General features: G+C 42.8%; 1 pseudogene; it reads right to left on the reverse strand.

The window, feature by feature from the left end:
- Nucleotides 1-1288: 1288 nt before the first annotated feature.
- The window catches only part of LOC101613193, a 54503-nt pseudogene continuing 36409 nt past the window's right edge, over nucleotides 1289-19382 (reverse strand).

Below are 19382 nucleotides of genomic sequence, written 5' to 3' on the forward strand. Positions count from 1 at the left end.
GGAAGGCCAGCCCTAAGACCTCCTTCCCTATGCCTTACTTATCCCATGCTGCTTTCCAACTTGCCATTGCTCACTTAAAATAAACAACAGTCAAGATTAGATCTATGCTTCATAACATGACTGCTCAGTAGACTTTTTGTGGTGGCAGAAGTATGCTATATTGTGCTAATGGATAAGCTAGCCACAAGACAGGTGTGCTTGTGAGCATGTGAAAATGATAGTATGGAAGCCTGGCCTATAACCTGGTAGAGTATGCCTCACCCACACCACCCCAAAAAACTAAGGATCTCTACAAGTTTCTTTTTTATAAAAATTTGTGCTGAGTATGGTGGTGCATACCTTTATTCCTAGCACATGGGAGGCAAAAGTAAGAGGATCACTATGAGTTTGAGGCCTGCCTGAGACTACATAATGAATTTCAGGTCAGACTGGGCTAAAGTGAGATACTACCTTAAAACACAAACAAAAAAATATTGGCAAGGTGTTTGTTGAAAAGAAAGAAAGAGAGAAAGGGAAGTAGAAAGAGGGAGAAAGGGAAAGAAGAGAAATTGTAAAACAGGAAAAGGGAAACAATGGGTGGGGAACTGAATTACCAGTTGGATTTTCTTTTACTTCATTTAAGTGGCCACACGTGTGCAGTGGCTACCACATAACTCTCACAAGAGTATTTCTTCATTTTTAAAGGTTGTTTACTGTTTTATTCCACAAGTTAGCATCAGTCTGAGGATGGTCAACACTATTTCTTCTTCCTCTTACAGATAGTATTGAAATCAGTGACTTTTTAAGATTGTGAGAAATGAATGATACCCCTGCAAGCCACATTCTGGGTATCTGGGCCAACTTTAAGTGAATTGCCAAGAAAAGGCACCAATAGCAAAGAGCACATTATCAATAGCAAATATGTTTTTTAAAAAAAATGCTGAGGCAACAATTATTCTCCTAAGCCTGAGAGGTTCAATACTAGAGATGAAGACAACTGACAGAGACAATCTCCAGAAGGAGCTGAGAAGCCAGCTCGGGATTTGTACACGCTTTCAATGACTCGGAAGTAACACACTTCTCACCAAATGCTGGGCAGAAAACACAAAAGCAATTTAGAATTTCACTTTGGGTAGAGGTATACAAGTCCATGGTATTATTTCTGTCCTCAGTTGCCTTCCAGATGTCCTGTTTTCTATTACAATCAATCCCCAGAGGCATGTAGAAGAGGCTTCCGAGACAGAATGGAGGGAAGGTGATGTGCTGGGCCAGGTGAACGCACATGGGGCCATTTTCCACCCCTCTGTGTTTACAGAATTTTATTTGTATAGAGGAACTGAAGAGCTCTGAATGATAGTAGCTCAGCTGTGTGGAGAGTCTGGGGTTCCTTTGATCTTCTTCACTCTGGAAGCTGTATCCCTTCCTCACTTCCACATAAAGAGAACAGGCTAGGACAGTTGTTTTGCAAGCCTCAATGACCTGGAGGTTTCTCTCCTGTAAATGGGTCAGGAGGGAATCCCATGTCTGCTTAACCCGAACAGTGAAAATCTTCTTCCATTTTTACCCAGCAAAGGCGGCCAATTCTCCAAACAGAAAGAGAGCCAAGTATCTCACACTCTCATTCTCATCATCCAGTACAGTCCGGGTCTGCAGAGTGACGTCAGGGAAGAAGGAGCCCAAGCCTTTGCCCTGGGTCTTGCCTGGCACGATGGTCAGTGTCTTCATGCTCTGGTGGACGACGTCAGAACTCACAGGGTCATACAGGCCATGCACCAGCAGGTCTATCATAGTCTTCCTGTACTTTCTCACCTGCCAGCAGGGTTAGAAAAGCATTCGCAGCATGAGATTTGCTCCCCATGTATTGAAAAGCGACCCTAGCTAGGCGTGGTGGGGCACACCTTTAATATCCGCACTCAGGAGGCAGAGGTAAGAGGATCACTGTAAATTCGAGGCCATCCTAACACAACATAGTCAATTCCAGGTCAGCCTGGGCTACAGAAAGACCTTACCATGAAAAACAAACAAACAAACAAAAAAGCAATTCTTTTTTTTTTTTTTTTTTTTGGTTGGTTGGTTTGGTTTTTGAGGTAGCATCTTGGAGCTCACTATGTAGTCTCCTCACAAGAATATTTCTTACACAGAGTGATGTGTGAAAATCAGCTGAAGCTTTATTCTGATTGTGTGTGTGTGTGTGTGTGTGTGTGTGTGTGTGTGTGTGTAGTCATTTATTAACAGCATTCAAGATTTACTGAGACAGGACCTCTGGGGTTTGAGCTCCAGTGGCCTGCTTAATTCCTTACAGCTCTGAATGCTGTGTAAGGATGAGAGCTGGAAGAAGGTTCCTATATTGTGTTTGTTACCATGGAAGATCAATACATTAACATACTTCCTGATTAGTAGATATTATTTTTTTGTTAATTTATTGCCTCTTATGGTCACCTAGCTGAAAGCAAGGCCCTAAAGCTATAGGAAGAAAAAAATAAGACTTGGAGGTTGACACAGGAGAAGGCAGGCCAGAATTTGGTAACTCCCTCTGGGAGCTGTGTTTGGCATCTCGAGGCAGCCCAGGGTCAGCAGGAAGGCACTGGACAGACAGGCACACTGTCAACAACTTGGACCTATTTAGTATGTACCTGAGGGTCACCTTGGTAGTTCAGCGGCCAAGGCCAGGGGATCTGCAACTAACTCAACAGACTCCTATTGCGAAAAAGGCAGGGGGAGTGAAGCCAAGTATGTCCATGCTAATTAGGCAGGCAGCTGTGAGGATGGCACAATGAGGGTAATAGGGGCTGCTGAAAGACAAATGATGAGGTAAAGCACTTATTAAGTATAGACACCATGTTGGAGGGAGGTGTTAATTTTCAAGGCAATAAACAGTCATCAGGTCCTGTCTCCTAAGTCCATTTCATATTAAATGTATTATAGGCCACAATGTTACAATGCCAATGATTCACCTTCACTCCTCACCAGTGAGGAAATTAATGTAGCTCAAACACTTCTAGCCCTGAAGTTCACACATGACTTGCAGGGATAAAACTAGAATGGGAAGAGAGGGGACAAAAGTCGGAATGAATGCTTATAATGCTATTTTGGGCACAATTGTTCTAATTGTTCTATGTTGCTCAGAAGTGTCACCATGGCCTGCTCTATTCTGCCTGCTGCCAGCAGTAAGAGGACAACACCTACCCTGCACTAAGGAGAAAGTGCACAGCCTGACAAACATGTGAGGAGAGGCAGGAACTACAGTGGAGCCTTGCATGTCAAATACAAGTGGAGCCATCCCCAGTGTCAGATGAAAGCTTCCTAGCTCATCCTTTTGCAATATTCTGAACTTCCTAACCCCACCTCCAGACTGAAAGCCTGCAGTGTGTTTCCATTGCCTCTAAGATGCACCAAGGTTCCTGATCCTAGCCTCAAGTGTTTACAGAACGGCCCCATCCTCATCTTCTTATCATCACTGAACTGTTCCCTTCATGAGCCTTCCCAAAGCAGTAGATGGGACAGCAGTCTGCCCTTGCGATCCATAGTGAGACAGCATTTGTAAACTATCTTCTTTTCTCTAAAATGGACCTATATCAAAGGTATGATGTAATTATCATTAACTCAAGCAAACTAGGGGTCTGGCATATTATAGGTTTTTGTTTTCTGCCTTCATGGCTCACTGATATGATTTGTCTTGTCATTTCTAAAGCATGCCTAGTAATTTTCAATATACTTTATAAACTCATTCCTGCACACCTTCATGACCATCACCTTCCTGTTTCTACCAGGATATACTCAGTTTCCATTTCCAAATTCTCTACTTATCCAGCCTCTTAAGGTTCAGGCCCATCTTTCCACTTACAAAGTAAAGCCAGACCGCATTTCTGCATTAATAGGAGAGCTCATAGCAATCTTAAATAGCCTTTCCAAGACTAGCATTGCATGATATAAAGAACACTTGTTATTTGTTTTGAAAGCTGAGGAATTAAAACTTCAAACTCTTGACAGAATCTAAAATTACTCCCCTAGAAATGATAAAAATTGGAAGGAAATGAAAATACTTTTCCCAAGTTTTATAAATGTGGGGAGGGGAACTTTAAAATGTTTTGTAACTTGAGGCTAGTTTCATGCCAGGTAATGAGTTCCACTATGGTGTAGTTTCCTTAATCTTCCCCCAGAAGACCAACATGAACACATAAATGATCAGAACACTGGGATGGAGTTCATTCTGCTAGTAAGTGAAAACCCAAAGTATGAAATCCAATCCACAGACCATGGCTACAGTCTTGTATAGGATTGTAGAATCACACTTTCCCTTTTATTCAGACCTAACCACTTATTAAGCACTGTTACATACATGACTGTCCAAAAAGTATTGGAAATATATAGTATATGCTTCCTCCTAAGGTGTAGTACATAAATATGAAGTCTCAGCATTGCATTTGAGGTACATCAATGAAATGAGAGTCCCTGGGGAACAAGATGCTCAAGGAACTCTGTGGAGACCTATTTTCCCAAATTTCTACCCAGTGCAAAATGGAAAAAGAAGACTCTCAAAATCCCACATGCCTCTCAAAGAGCATCAAAAAAGAAACCCATTGTCATACTGCATGCAAGCATGCCCTTTCAAAGCCTCAAAATCTCTCCCCAAGTAATAACTCTTTTGTAATTTCTTATTGGAAATGTGCTTAAGATGGAATATTAAATCAAGCCAATAAAAATGGAATAGGTACCATCAACCTGAGATGTAAAAGCTAGTAATTCATCTTAAAATGACTACAATATTCAAGAGAACATAGAACTTTTTCCCTAAGTGGATTATGAAAATTCCTTTTCAGTTTGAAAATTACCCTTGATCCTCTTTCTTAGCATTCAGAAGCTCAGATAGATATAATTTTCCTTAAAACCCTGCATCAATAATCCTTCTTAAGTTTCAGATCCATCTTTCAGGAGCCAATGTGACCATCCCACATGAGCCACATGTACACACCAGGCCCATCCTTGTGCAGGGGCCATGGACCAAGGCTGTCCATCACAATAAACAACAGTGGAGATTTGTCCTTCACCTCATTGAGAAGTGTATAGTTAGGTCAACTTCAAAATATTTGGAGCCAGGTCTGGTGGCACAGATCTGTAGTCCCAGGGACTTGAGAGGCTAAGGTGGGAGAAATGCAAGATGTTCTAGACATATCTCAGTGGTAGAGCACTTACCAGCATATACAAGGCCCTAGGTTCAATTCCTAGGAAGTCAGGCCAACCTGACAGGTTTGGCCACTTTGGAAAAGAAAGCATATACTAATAAAATAACTAATATTCCATGAGATGAGTACTTCGCATATTTTAAATTATTTATTCCTCACAAGTATTCAAGAGCACTTCATGGCACTACTAGGATGATGCGCTAAAGCAATGATCCCACGGTCAAGGTCTTGCAGATTAAGGAAAGAAGCAATTTGGCAAATGAGGCATCTCTGTCCACTGGCTTTGGTTTCCAAAGTGTACTGTGGTTGGCTGTACAATGGCCCCCAGGGGTGTCCACATCTCAGTCCTGGAGCCCAGGGCTATATTATGAGTATGTTTGCTCAGAAAACTAAAGTTGTGGCCTTGAAGATTGGGTAACGTCTGAGAAGCAGAGAATGCTAAGCAGGGCCACAGAGACACAGCAAAGAAGAAGGCAAAGCCAGTCTGTGGAAAAGATACTGTGAACCATTTTCAGCTCTGAGGGCTAGAGCTCACCTTCATCTTAGCCTGGTGAAAAGCAGAGCAAGGAAACCAGCTGAGAAAGATAGATGTCTGACTGACTTGCAAAACTGTAAGAGAATAAGTTGACATCATTTTAAGTTGCTAAATGTGTTGTATTTTATCATGATATGAATGAAAAATGACTGCAGTCTATTGCTGGATGACTTGTGGAACTGTTCTTTTTATCCCATAAAATAATTCCACAAAGTCCACACATTCTCTAAGGAACTGGAAGAAATTTACATAGAACTAACCAACCATCATCAGTAGAAACAGCTCTAGCTCCTATCATTTCAGGAAGGAGAAAGTTCCAGAAAGGCAGGAGCTATCAGGATGAGGATAGTGCCCAGACACTGTCAGTTTTTTCTATGTTGGCTAAATAAAATTTCTTTTTTTAGTAATATTTTATTCATTTATTTGAGAGAATGTATGTGTATATGAGAGTGGGAGAGTACAGGCAAACAAACTCCAGATGCATGAGCTAACATTCTACATCTGGCTTAATGTGGGTACTTGGAAATCAAACTTGGGTCCTTAGGCTTCCCAAACCAAATGATAACCTCTGAGCCATCTCTCCCACCGCTCAAATTTCTTTTCTTTAATTTTTGTTTATTTTTATTTATTCATTCGAGAGTGACAGAGAGAGAAAGAGGAGGGGGGAGAGAGAGGATGGGCGTGCCAGGGCCTCCAGCCACTGCAAACAAACTCCAGACGCATGTGCCCTCTTGTGCATCTGGCTAACGTGGGTTCTGGGGAATGGAGCCTCGAACCAGGGTCCTTAGGCTTCACAGGCAAGTGCTTAACTGCTAAGCCATCTCTCCAGCACCTAAGTGAAGACTTTTAAACATTCCTGAAACATCTACATTGCTCACAAAAGCTTCAAATGATGACATGTGCTTTTATAAGGGAGGGAGATGTAAACATTTTTATATGCCCTGTGTCATTTCCTGTTTTGTTTTGTTTTGTTTTGTTTTGTTTTTACAAAAAGTTGGTTTAATTTTAGATTGGCATGTTTTTCAAGATGAAAGCAACATGAAATTTCACATACATCAAATGCAAAAATGACACAATGTCATCAAATAAAAATAGGCTGTGCTTAAAAATATTTGCATTTTTCATGGGCTGTGGAGATGGCTGAGCAGTTAAAAAGGCACAGATAGAACTTATGGGCTGGAGAAACTGGCTCAGAGGTTGGAAGCATTTGCTTGCAAAGCCTGAAAATCTGGGTTCAATTCTGCCATCACATGCAGATGCACAAAGTGGCACGTGTATCTGGAGTTTGTTTGCAGTGGCTAGAAGCCCTAGTGCACCCATACTCTCTCTCTGCTCACAAATAAATAAAGAAAAATATTTTAAAACAATTAATTTAAAATATTCACATTTTTCTAAACATTGGACATTATCTCTTGAGTTACTTGATTCAGCTTGCCACTGAACTATTACACCAGAATTTCTTAATATCAGAGAACACACACAAAATTTATTCACCAACTACTTTTGTAGGCTCTGAGAGTGTAGTAGTCTTTCCATCTTAAAAAATCATTGCTTAATAAAGATAAATAACATTTTAGGATGTGTGGAAATGACATGAAATCCACATTCCTGCACAAGTAAATAACATTTTTTGGAACATGATCACACATACTCACTGGGTATTGTCTATATATGCACTGTACAACAGTAGCAGAGTTGGCAGACATAACAGAAATGATATGTTTCACAAAGCCTGAAATATTTACTGCCAGACCCATTATAGGGAAAGAAAATGTGGGCCCTTCTGTGAGAGGATGCTAAAATGTAACTATCCCTGACAGCCTCACACTCTTCAGCATGCTTTTATCTCAGTTATTGGCATGGGAGACAGGAATGAGTTCAGAAGCAGGCTGGAAAGGGCCACTGAGGAGCAGAAAGATTGATTTCCTTGGTATAGCCCTTGTGACTGGATATTGTGCCTAAAGTAGACCCAAAGAAGGACCCTCAGAAGGAGCACCCTCCTCCTTTCTTCAATCCACAAATTGCACATGCACAGAACTCAGGCACATGCTACCATCCCTTTTGAATCAACAACTGAGAACTTCCAATGTTTGCTGCACATGCCTTGTGTCAAACACAAATGGAGAGTGATGGCTGCTTGGCAGAGCTCAGGTTGGACTGAGATACAACCCAAAATAGATAGGAACAAAGTGACTTAGAGTAAGCAGGTAAAAGGTAGAAGTAGAGGCTCCAGCAAGGGCTGAGATGACCCCTCCTCTGTCACCAGCAAAAGTAAGAACTGGACTATGAAGAGAAAATCTAAGAGTCACTCTGACATGACAATAATTTTCTTCAACTGATGACTTTTCTTCCTGGACCTATAATCTAGGTGTCAAGATCTGTAATGTTCAAGACCCTATAACTAAGAATTAACAGGTCCATCTACACCTGTGTGTGGCACAGGTTCCTGGTAATTGTATATTTATTATTTAATTGTAGGTATAGTCAACAACTGTTAAGAGGCCAACTTTGACCACTGTTGTGTAGCAATTGAAAGATTATCCACTGGGCGCAGGGTAGTGGGGGAGGGGAAAATGTTCAGGAGACTCAGGAAGTCAACAAGTCTGGGAAAGGTTGCAATACCCCTTCCCAAACAACTGTTTAGAGGAGTCTCTCCCATTCATCTGTCTACAAGTTGTATGTAGCATGCCAGAAACTCTCTAACCTGCAGAGATACCTACCGGTGCAGTGTACTCCATAAACACGGTTTTGTGAGGTGTCACCTATGCTGAGGTGGGAATTTCAGTGATGCCTTTGAGTCACCCATGCTCCTACAAGCAACCCCTCACCATGATTTGTAAGTAACACCAGTAAACTCATTGGTTAAAAATTGGTTTTGGTCCAGTTATACTTTGGTCTGTGGCCTGTGCCCTATCTGGGGTGAATAGAGTTGTGTTCGCATCCTTCCAGGGAAAAAGTATCCAGGGAAAGACTGGAAGGTCCCTCATTTCCATGGGATTTAAATGCTGAGAGCTGACTGTTTTTACTGCCTACTTTCAAACCCTGTAAATTTTCTTTATCTTTCTCCTGAGTAAGAACTAAGGCTAGAATGGACCTAGGTCCTAGTCAGTCATTAAAAAATAGGAAATTCTTTAAAAAAAAAAACTTTTCTAAAGAGAGCTTTTAAAGAGATTTGGGAAACCCTCAAATTTGTCACAGGTCTCCAAGTAGAATGACAGCCACCCCTAAGTTCCCAATACCTATTGTCTCAACATGAGAACCATGTGTTCTGTACCACTGACTATCTTTGTCAAAGCTGGTGTCAAGAGAATCATGCAACTGGAATTTTTCAAACCCTAGTCAAAGGCAAACCCCAGCAGAAACAAAATTATTGATCCTAGTGCTTGAGTAAGAGCAGACAGATCGGGTCTAGAATGTTGAGAAAATGTTTAACATGGAGAACACTAAATGGAGAAGTAAATACTATCTCAAATATTTTTTTAAGTCTGTGATTAAAAAAAAAAAAAAAAAGCCTAGAATGTGAGATGGAAAGATCACAGTTCTAACAGGTATCCCAGAGGGACATACCAATGATTGGGAAGAATTCCTGGATTCGCAGCCTGTGTTGTTTGCACAGGCTTCAGTTCTGGTCTAGTTTCTCCTGTTGGACTCAGGCCCTGTAGTGGGGCCATGCATGTGAAGAAAGATGCAGGGCCATTCTACTAGTTGAATGTCATCAGCTCCAGCCATCTACATCAGGCTGACACAGCAACTTGCCACCATGAATATTTCCCTAGACCAGTTTCTTCCCCATAGATGAGAATGATGATGAACAGCTACAGAACACTTTTTCTGTTGAACCCACTCATCCCCATCACCCTAATAACTTCTAGGAGGTCAAGCAAAATGATGATGACTCCACAGCTAATACTAACCATCAATATTGTTCCACACTAAAACTAGCTGGTCTCTTCCTTACCCAAGTTTTCCTTCAAAATACAAAAGGTTATGTAACTCACCCAAGAAAGAAATCAATGTCCCAGTTAATGATTAAAAACAAAAAGAATATCATATAAGAATCAAGAAGATAAAGAAAAAAAAAAAACAAAACAAAAAAAAGAATCAAAAAGAGATGAAGGCCCAACCGTTGACTTAGGAAGTCAGAATGTTTTCATATGAGGCCAAGTAGACATCAAGTTCAGCTGTGAACAGTGTCTGTCATTCTGAACCTGCAAGATGGGGGATAGGTCCCAATTATCGTTTCAATCTGAAATGTCTCCCATAGGCTTATGTTTATGTTGCCCTAATTGTAGTACCATGTTAGAAGCCTGTGGAGTTTTAAGTGGTGAGGTTTGTCTTATGGTATTGAGTCACTGGACTGGGCCATTGATGCTTAAATTCACCTCTGGCTCCAGCTATTCTGTTTTCTGGCCACCAGAATATGAAAAGCTGCCAACACTCACTCCTGTCACCTTTCCTGTTTGATGGATGAAAATCTCTCCAGAATGGTGAGCCAAGAAAACCTTTCCTCCCTTCAGTTGTTTCTGTCAGGTATTTTGGTCATAGAGACCCAAAATAAATAATGCATTCCTATACTCCAAACATGAATGAAGCAATGTATATGTGGCACCCCAAGAAGCCCTCACAAGGAAGACTCCTCACATATCAGTTGTATGCAAATAAGAAGGAGGTAGAAATAACTGGGAGATGTCATTGAGCCAATGGATATGAAAGGAATCTAGGGCCAATTACCCTCTTTTCCCTGCCTCAGATGTGTCTTCCTGAAGTTGATCACTTTGGTCAAGTTACTGCCTTTTCATTCCTGGCTCTTCTGATGGACAAAATCAGGCTGATTAGAAAGGGAACCCCAGCAGTATAGACAGGAGGCTGGCATATGGCTAGCATATTGTCTAGCATGTAAACGTATAATATAGTATATGGTATATGGTGCATAACATATGGGTGGATAGGCTTAACTCTAGTGGGGTATGATGCAAATTATCCCCATGACTTGCTGAAATGCTCACATCCCAGAATCCACCCAACCATGAAGTGAAGAGTTACTCTGCTAGGGAGAAATGAAATTTCTAGTCCATGGCCCAACTTATAGAGGAAGATGTTGTATTGTGGCTTGTAAGACAGTCAAGTGGATGTTGTCTCCAGGTGCTCAGATAGTAGAGAGCATGACATAGGAGGAACCAACAGAAAACTCAACTCCAAGAAAGAAGAAAAAGCAAGTGAAATGGCCCAAGGAAACCATGGCTGATTGGTCATTCTGCCCTGGTGATCACCCTTTGCAGCTTAACACTGATGGTACAATGGTTTAAATGCTCACCTTGAACCCTGTGAAGGCTATGATGGGGTCATTGTTATGCTGGCATGCTCATGCGGTTTCAAAGAATAGGACTTGGGTTTTGAGTACAGTTGCCACCCTTTGAGAGTTTTGTAACCTTTGGGACATTATGATCCTTCCTTTGAACCTTAGTATCTTCATTTGTAAACTGAAGGCTAGACCAGGTAAACTGGGCCTTGGTTCATAGAGTCCTTCAAGAGGACACAGAAGAGGAAGAAAGTTTTCTGGGTTCCCTGATTAGATTTCCCTGGAGCAGGAACTGCAATGTCTTCTAAAATTCTCAGTGAGTCAAGTGAGTGGCATACCTGTATCTTGATGGCTGAGAAACTCAGGTTCAGCCTTCATACTCTGCTGTAACTGTAATAATAGCTGCAGACCCTCAGCCAAGGAATAGTGTGTTTGCTTCAGCTGCTCTGGAGAGGCTCTCATTGTATCTAGGTCCATGTTTTTGCAACACATGCCTGCTCTGTTTGCCAATTTTCATGCCTTCCAGCAATACTCTTGAATCCTGGACTGTTTCTGGTCCCAGCTTGTTGCAGTCTGAGTCCCATTGCTGGTAGAAATCACCCAACCAAGAGTAGCTTCTGGGAAAAAGAGATTTATTTTGGCTTATAGGCTCGAGGGGAAGCTTCACGATGGCAGGGGAAAACGATGGCATGAGCAGAGGGTGGACATCACCCCCTGGCCAACAGAAGGTGGACCACAGCAACAGGAGGGTGTGCCAAACACTGGCATGGGGAAACTGGCTATAAAGCCCTTAAGCCCGCCCCCAACAATACACTCCTTCCAGGAGGCATTAATTCCCAAATATCCATCAGCTGGGGAGCTAGCATTCACAACACCTAGGTTTATGGGGGACACCTGAATCAAACCACAACACAGCTGAAGGTCTTTTCTCCCACAAGCTGCTTTAGAACACATAGCACTGCTCTCTATCCACCCACCTCCACAAAGCTACACTCTTTCCCCAAACAGGCCATGTTACACCTCATGTGGGGAGACCATCACCCAGTGAGGGCCAGCAAGCATGAAATCAATTCTAATTCCCTCCTCCAACAACCCCCATCATTGCACACACATCAAAAATGAGTTCCATGACCTTCGTGAATGCCTTTATCCTGTCTGTTAACACTACTTTTCATTCAGATTCTTCAAAGTAAATTCAGCTGGGTTGTATAGCAAAGCAAGGATGTCTTCCTCCTGTGTGCAAGCAACCAGGAAATGCATTAACTCAGCATGAGGCTGCATTTTCCACCATGCATCGAGCTTTGTGCTAGGAGTAAATGTGTTAAAGAATTAGGAGCAGACTTAAGAATATTAAAAACCAAAGTACCAATCAATTGGATATATAGAAACCATTCCTTAAATGGAGTTATCTAATGCCAGGTTAATAGCCTTCTCAAGAAAATCTTGTCAATAATTCAATGCTGCTACTATTTGTAAATACCATTCCTCGGTAATTACCTCACCAACATTCCCTAGTCTTCCTTCATTTTGATATAGCATGACATGTCCCATGATATCAGCATTTGATAATGTGGAGATAGCACTGGCTAAGGCTTAGGAGCACCAGCTCTGATATTCAGCTAGTTTGTATGTTGTTCAGGGCACTTGATCTGAGGTAACTTCCTTCTTTAAGTTATATATGGCTGAGGGTTCAAGTTCATTTCTTTCAATCTCCCCTCTACCTTAAAAAATGCTCACTCCACCATCCAGTATATGCAATCCATGAAATAAGAGAAAAAGCACAGTCAGAGAGTACCAGAATCAAGAAGACAGGAAATTTCTCTTGTATGGGAAGAGAGCCAAAGAAATTACCCATCATGTTCAAATTGACCAAGTGATGGAGGTCCCCATGAAGAATTTGGATACAGATATGGAACACTTAAGCCAGAAGAAGAAGAAAAAAACCTCTCCTGAGCTCCTTGGGTTGGCATCAGGAATAACACAATCTTTGCCCCATGAAGCAGCACAGCAGACTTGAACATTGTGTGTAGGCGTGTGTGCATGTGCATGCATGCATGTGCACTTGCCCCTGTGCGTGTGGGTGGGAGCTGGAGCTCAGGCCTGCCTGCAGGTACAGGCTTCCGACCCAGGTCCAATGCTAGACTATCTTCTTAAGAACCTCATACTCACTAACTGTCCTCTAGTCTTGCTATCTGTATTTTTCTCCTTTCCCTTCTTTTCTTCCTTCTTCCCTTTCTTTCTCCTCCTCACAACCACATATAATCTTTAAAAAATCATATTTAACAAAAATAGTATAAAGGGCAAAATCTCTTTCTGCTTGCTGACTCCCAGTTCTCCATTCCCCTCCCAGTCACTATTACAATTTTCTTGCATCAACTCCCAAAGAAGTCATCTGCCCTGCTCTGACATGTTCATATCCAAACCACTCTTATACCAACATGCTGCCTGCCCATTCCTCTGTTTTGATCACTGTCACTGTTAGTAGGCCTAGTTTTATAGTATACATGTACCCACAAAGTTGTATAAATACAACATTATACAAGCTGTTCAAAAATATAGTGTCTTATGGGGAAGGGTCATCAATTTTAATAAAAGGCTTTTGCTTCCCACCTTATCATCTAGTAAGTTGTATATTAGGGTTTTCTTAAAGTTTTACACTCCTTGTTTCTTGTGATAACAATTTTTAGACTATGTGCATTTTATAGTTTTCTATGATGAGCCAAGAGGACCTATCAGTATTCAAACCCCAGTAGGATAGTGGTGCCCCAGAAAAGTGCCTTGTAAGTGACCTATATGAGGAGAGCAAGTTTAAGGTGCATTATATAATTGTCAGCAAAACGCTTATGGTAGCAAGCAAGGAGCTGCAGGATGTGAGTGCTGCCTTAGGCAGTAAGAAACTTGGGGAGGCTGGTGCAAGTTCCCTGTGTAAATCCAATCTTGAATCAAGATGAAGGAGGTCCTGAAACAGATTGCTATAACATACTGAAAGAATGCATATGTTTTGGACATATGTGTGTTTGACATACGTGTGCATATGTACATGTACGTTCATATGTGTGTGGGCACATGCATGTGAGGGTACACATACATGAGGTAGGTACATGTTGGGCCTTGAGAGGCCTGGACTTGAGGCCTAGTGGAACTTCCTGAGCCTAACTGCCTCTGTCCAGCTATGACTCAGCAGGGGGCCAAATGGCCTCTGGCCTGCCACTTCCACACAGGAAGTTAGAGTCCCCGCTGGTGGGCGCTTAGAACCAATCATCTCAGAGGTCGTGGTATGCTATTGGCCCTTACATCTCACCCCACCCTAAAGTCTCCGCCTTGTTCTCAACATTATATAAACACCGCCTGTAACAATAGAGTGAGTGCCTGCTTGGAAAAGACTCCCTACTCAATGTGGTTTTTCTCCGGTGGCCAGGAGAGGTTTCTGGGTCCACCGACAGCTCATCATCCTCCCTCAACCCTTAGGGAGGAACCAGCAGGCCTGGTTATTTCCTGGGCACTACCTGAGTGGGAAGGAGCCCAGCAGGTACATGTGCAGACCAGAGCTGAAGTCAGGTGTTATGGTAGTTTGAATTTGATAGTTTGAATGTAGGCCCCTTATAGACTCAGGTATTTTATTAAAATTGAACTTCCTACTTAAGGCCCCAGAAGGAAGATCCCTACTTAGGGAATGTGTCACTGATGGGCAGATCCAGCCCTAATGTGTGTTTGGGGGCAGATGAATCCAGACCTACAAGGTATATTCAGAGCACTTGAGCTCTGATGGTTGGTGCTTGCTGGTGTTGGAGTTTGCTCACTGCATTTCTCTGTGTTTGGATCTGAAGGAACCCCAAGATGGGGACCCCACGCTCTGCCCACATATGGCGACACCCCAAATCACTCAGGAGAAGCAGTCTTGATGCAAACTGCAAGAGAATTTTATTCCAAGTGCGCTGGGGCCCACAGTCGTACACCGCACAGGGGTAGAGGACTGCAGAGCCCCAAATGCAGGAATGGGACAGTTTTTATAGGGTTTCTAACAAAGCTTGTGCATTAGACCAATCATTTTTTAACATCAGGAGCCCGCGGGGTGCGAGCCAGTCAGCTTGTGCCACTCCATAGTTTCTAAACCAATTAGTTTAATTTGTTCAAGCCCCTCGTGGACCAATCAGTCTCCTATGACCTTGGTGCTCAGCATTTGTGCAGGTCCTTGGGTGGGGGTAGCAGAGTGTGGTATCAGTCTCCTATGACCTTGGTGGTCTGAGGCAGGCTGCTACGGCTTATCGTGCGGGCTACTAAGGCTTATGGTGCAGGCTATTTACAGAAACCAAATAAGTGGTTCACTTCATTACTCATTTCCCATCCTTGAGGGCTATCTCATGCCCTTTTTACCTAGTTTTATATTAGGAGCGGGCTCTGATATAATGAGAAGAAGGATTCTTTACTTGCTTCCAACAAAGAGTAAAGCCTGGAGTTTGAGGTATGCAGGGGCCCGCTTAAGCTCCCTTTGGAGCGTGATAGTATTTCTGGGCTTCTGAATTCTTGGGCCTTTCAGATCCATGGAAGTAAGCAGCTTCATCTGCCACTGATGGACATTTCCCTGGATTTTGAAAGCCTGAAATAAACCCTTTCCTTCCATAAACTGTACAGGCAGATATTTGTCCAAGTAACTGACTGCAACAGGTGGCTTCCTCAATGACTCTCCACCTTAGGATGTAGACAGAATCGTTTACTTGGAGACAGGGTCTCTTGTTGAACCTAAAACTCGCCAATTAGTCAAGAATAGCTGGCCAGTAAACCCAGGTATTTCCTGTCTCTGCTTGCCTAGCCCTGGCACTACAGGCATGCACCACCACAAACGGTATTTTATGTGGGCTCTGGGGTTCAAATCTGGGCCCTTATGCTTATACAGCAAGCACTTTACCCTCTAAGCCATCTTCCTAGCCCCTTAATGTTACATAATTTTGATGAATCATTGGGTCACACTGAATGACATGAGGAGTACTGATCCAACCAAGATCTAAACAGGTAAGAAGTAGGAACCTGACCCTGTTCCTTTCGATAGACACTGCCCTCCTTCCCGGCCACCAGCCACTCAAATTCTGGAGTAAGAAGTGTCTAACAACTCTTCAAGCTCAGCAGGGCATCCTGTTATCTACTAAATCACCACGTATGTAATCAGTGCCCTAATTTATCAAGTCCTGGGCTTTTAGTTTTGAGCACAATTATAATCAAAACAGACTTGCTCTCCATTCTTTTCCTTCCTTCCAGGGAGGAGTAAGGAGACAAAGGTGACCTTCCCTAGCTCTGTGCATTGAGTTCTGGGCGTTTGGACCTTCAGACCTGAGAACAGGGGTCACTTCCTCTTTCCTGGGGAAAAAGGGAGAGCCAGCCTGGGCCGGTGCCCTTTGTTCTTCCTTGCAAGGTAAATGAGAAGCAGGACTTATTCTATTACTGCATTTTTGTAGCACAGCTGGGTTCAAAAGTGCTCCTGGGGCCTCTGAAAAGCAGAGTTTTGACCGTGGCCACTCATTTGTCCCAGGTCTATTGAATGCATGTCTTTCTTCTAAGAAACACCTACTGGTACAGTGCTTTTCAATTCAGTGCCAGTGAAGTTTGGATTAATTAATCTTTTGCTGTTTATGACTGTCCTGTGCACCACCCTAGGGTGTTTAATAGCATCCATGGCCTCCACCCCTTGCTGCAGCATCTCCTTCTCCTTTAACCAGGACAAGCAGAAATGCTCCCAAACATGTGTTAAATGTTCCCCCTGCACTGGTGGTAGGAGCGGATCAGTTCCATCTGCAGCCTCTGCTCTAGTGTGAAGAATATTATTTGGATGGCTTCCTAGCTGGGAACTGCGTCATGTGAAGTCCACAGGTTTACTTTACAGGAGCCTCTGTGCAGCAGTAATTTCCCTCAGCCCATGACTGCGTAGGTGATACCTTGACCAGAAGTTCTGCTCCACCTGGGACTCAGGAAGTGTTTAACTGTACCCAGAGTCTCAGGAAACTCACAGCAGGGTCTGTTACAGGATAAATTCCAGGCTAACCACCTGGAGGCCTCTGCCGCCACATTTTTTTCCATCACTCTTTAAACTACTCATTACAGTGTTCTTCCTTTCACTCATGTGTGCCAATCCAGGAAGCACAATAAATTATGGACCCTTTGTCCTGATTTAGACAAATACCTTGACTTAAAAGTTCTGCAGAAATTAGACACATCAGACAGCTTTGATTAAAAGCTTTTTTCTTTCCTCCATCTTCCTATAGGTGGCTTTTCAGCCTATCTTCTACATGCCAGAGAAAAATCTGGCTGACTTTGAGCATGCTAATTTGAAAAGTTTTTCCAATTTTGTTAGGTTATTCGATAAACCCCAGAAGACACTACCTAGTGTGTTGGTGCTGCATGACGTTGCCCATTCTCTTCTACTCTCCTTCTCTCCCTTCCCAGGAGGGTCCTCCATGAACATGAAGACCTGTGATATTAAGGAATAAAATGAGGGCTACTGCTCTGGGATGAAGGGAAGATACGGGCCTGTGGTGGTCTGAATGTGTGACCTCCAAAGACTCAGGTGTTTGATTAAAGCTTATTAACTTGGATCTCCAGCTGCCTGGCGGGAAGAGTGTCTCAAGGGTGGGGAGGAGGATCCTGGGGTCTAGCCATAAGGTATGTTTCAGAGTGAATCTGATTTCTAGCCTGAAGGTATGCTGAATGGCTTAAGATCTGTCTGGGCTTCTGCTGTTTGCTGCCAGTTTTGTGCGTGTGTGCATGCATTCTTTCTTTCTTTCTTTTCTTTTCTTTCTTTTTTTGGTTGTTTCTCTGCTTGGATGTATGGAAGCAGCTTCTACTGCCACTGATGAAACATCCCCCCTGGATCTGTAGGCTTGAAATAAATACTTCCCACCTATAAGCTGTGCCTGGTTTGGATGTTCATCCCAGCAACTCAGAGCTGACTATAACAGGACCCCTGTCAATTTCCAATCTACTTGGAATGGACTTTAATGGATAGATACTATGACCTGCTAAAACTATTCCTAAGTAAAGATGATTTAACTGGTATTTGTTGAGAATTTACTTGCTGGCCAGATACAGAAAATCTGTACTCTTTCTCCTTTTAAGACTTGCTCCAAGATAGAAATGGCTTCACTACCTCTCTCCCTCTCTCTCTCCCACCACTAAGTATTATAGCTTGTGCCACTGGAAGTGTGTCACAAAGAAATAGGATCATGTGTTCTGCCCCAAACTACTTCAGTTCCAACAAACTATAATTTACAGGTTTGACACTGCAAACAGGAAGTAGTAAAGCCAAAGGCATTCTGATCCAATGGGCCACCAGCAGAGATTGTAACTGATGTGCACCTGGCTCTTCAGCTGCTCTCTGAAGGTGCAAGCTGAGGGTACACAGCTGTATCAACTCTGCCCTGAAACCCATGCCACTCCACTGAGGAGGCTGAAACTTGAAGGTAAGGGTGAAAGGTTATAGCTTAAACATATTATGTTTTATTGTGAAATGGACAAGAGGTGGACTTGTGAGGATCAATCTCTGGTTTTCAACTTGACAAGGATTACAATCACCATGGAAACGAGTTTCTTGGCATATCTCCAACAGATATTCTAGATTAGTTTAATGAAGATGAGAAGACCTACCCTAACTGTGGGGAGGCACTGCTTCATGGCTGGTGTATTAGACTTAATAAAAAGGAAAAAGCAAGCTGAGTAGTAGCACTTATTACAGTTGTTGCCCTCTGCTTTCTCATGGTGGACAGAATGTGACCTGCTGCTGCAAGCTCCTCTTGTCATGCCTTCCCTAACGTGATGGACTGTCACTTCAACTTGTCAGCCAAAATGAACCCTCTTCCCTTAAAGTGGGTTTTGTCCAGGTCATGAAAAGGTATCTAACACAAACCACAAATGGGAGAGCTATGATATCCAGGGGAAGGTCCAAGGTAGTCTCTTCTGGGTGAGCTATGATCCCATCAGGGAACTGGCCATGAAAGGAGGAAGCCTTCACTAGCCCACCTATCCTTTTCAACCCTCAAGTGCCAGGACGTTCAGAGGCCTCATCTCAGTGTCCATGTGCACACAGATCCTGCTCAGCCTGGAGCCCCACCACCCAGCTCAGGCTCCCACCATGCAGCTCATAGGCACAGTGGGATAAGCACACTATTTTCTAAGTCTACACAAGAACTGTTTCATATTCTGAAGTTCATACAAATGAAAGAAGCCACTAAACAGCAGTATTGAGGAGTTTTGCATAAGAGCATTATACATTTTGCAAAGAAATTATTCTTAAAAGCTTTTCCACTGACAGTTTCTTGAAAGAGAGACAATTGTTTCTATTGAACATTCCTATTTTCTAACATAGATAAGCAGCTTAAACCTGCTCATGGGGTGACTAAAT

This window comes from Jaculus jaculus, chromosome 2 (assembly GCF_020740685.1).
Source record: "Jaculus jaculus isolate mJacJac1 chromosome 2, mJacJac1.mat.Y.cur, whole genome shotgun sequence".
Lineage (NCBI taxonomy): Eukaryota > Metazoa > Chordata > Mammalia > Rodentia > Dipodidae > Jaculus > Jaculus jaculus.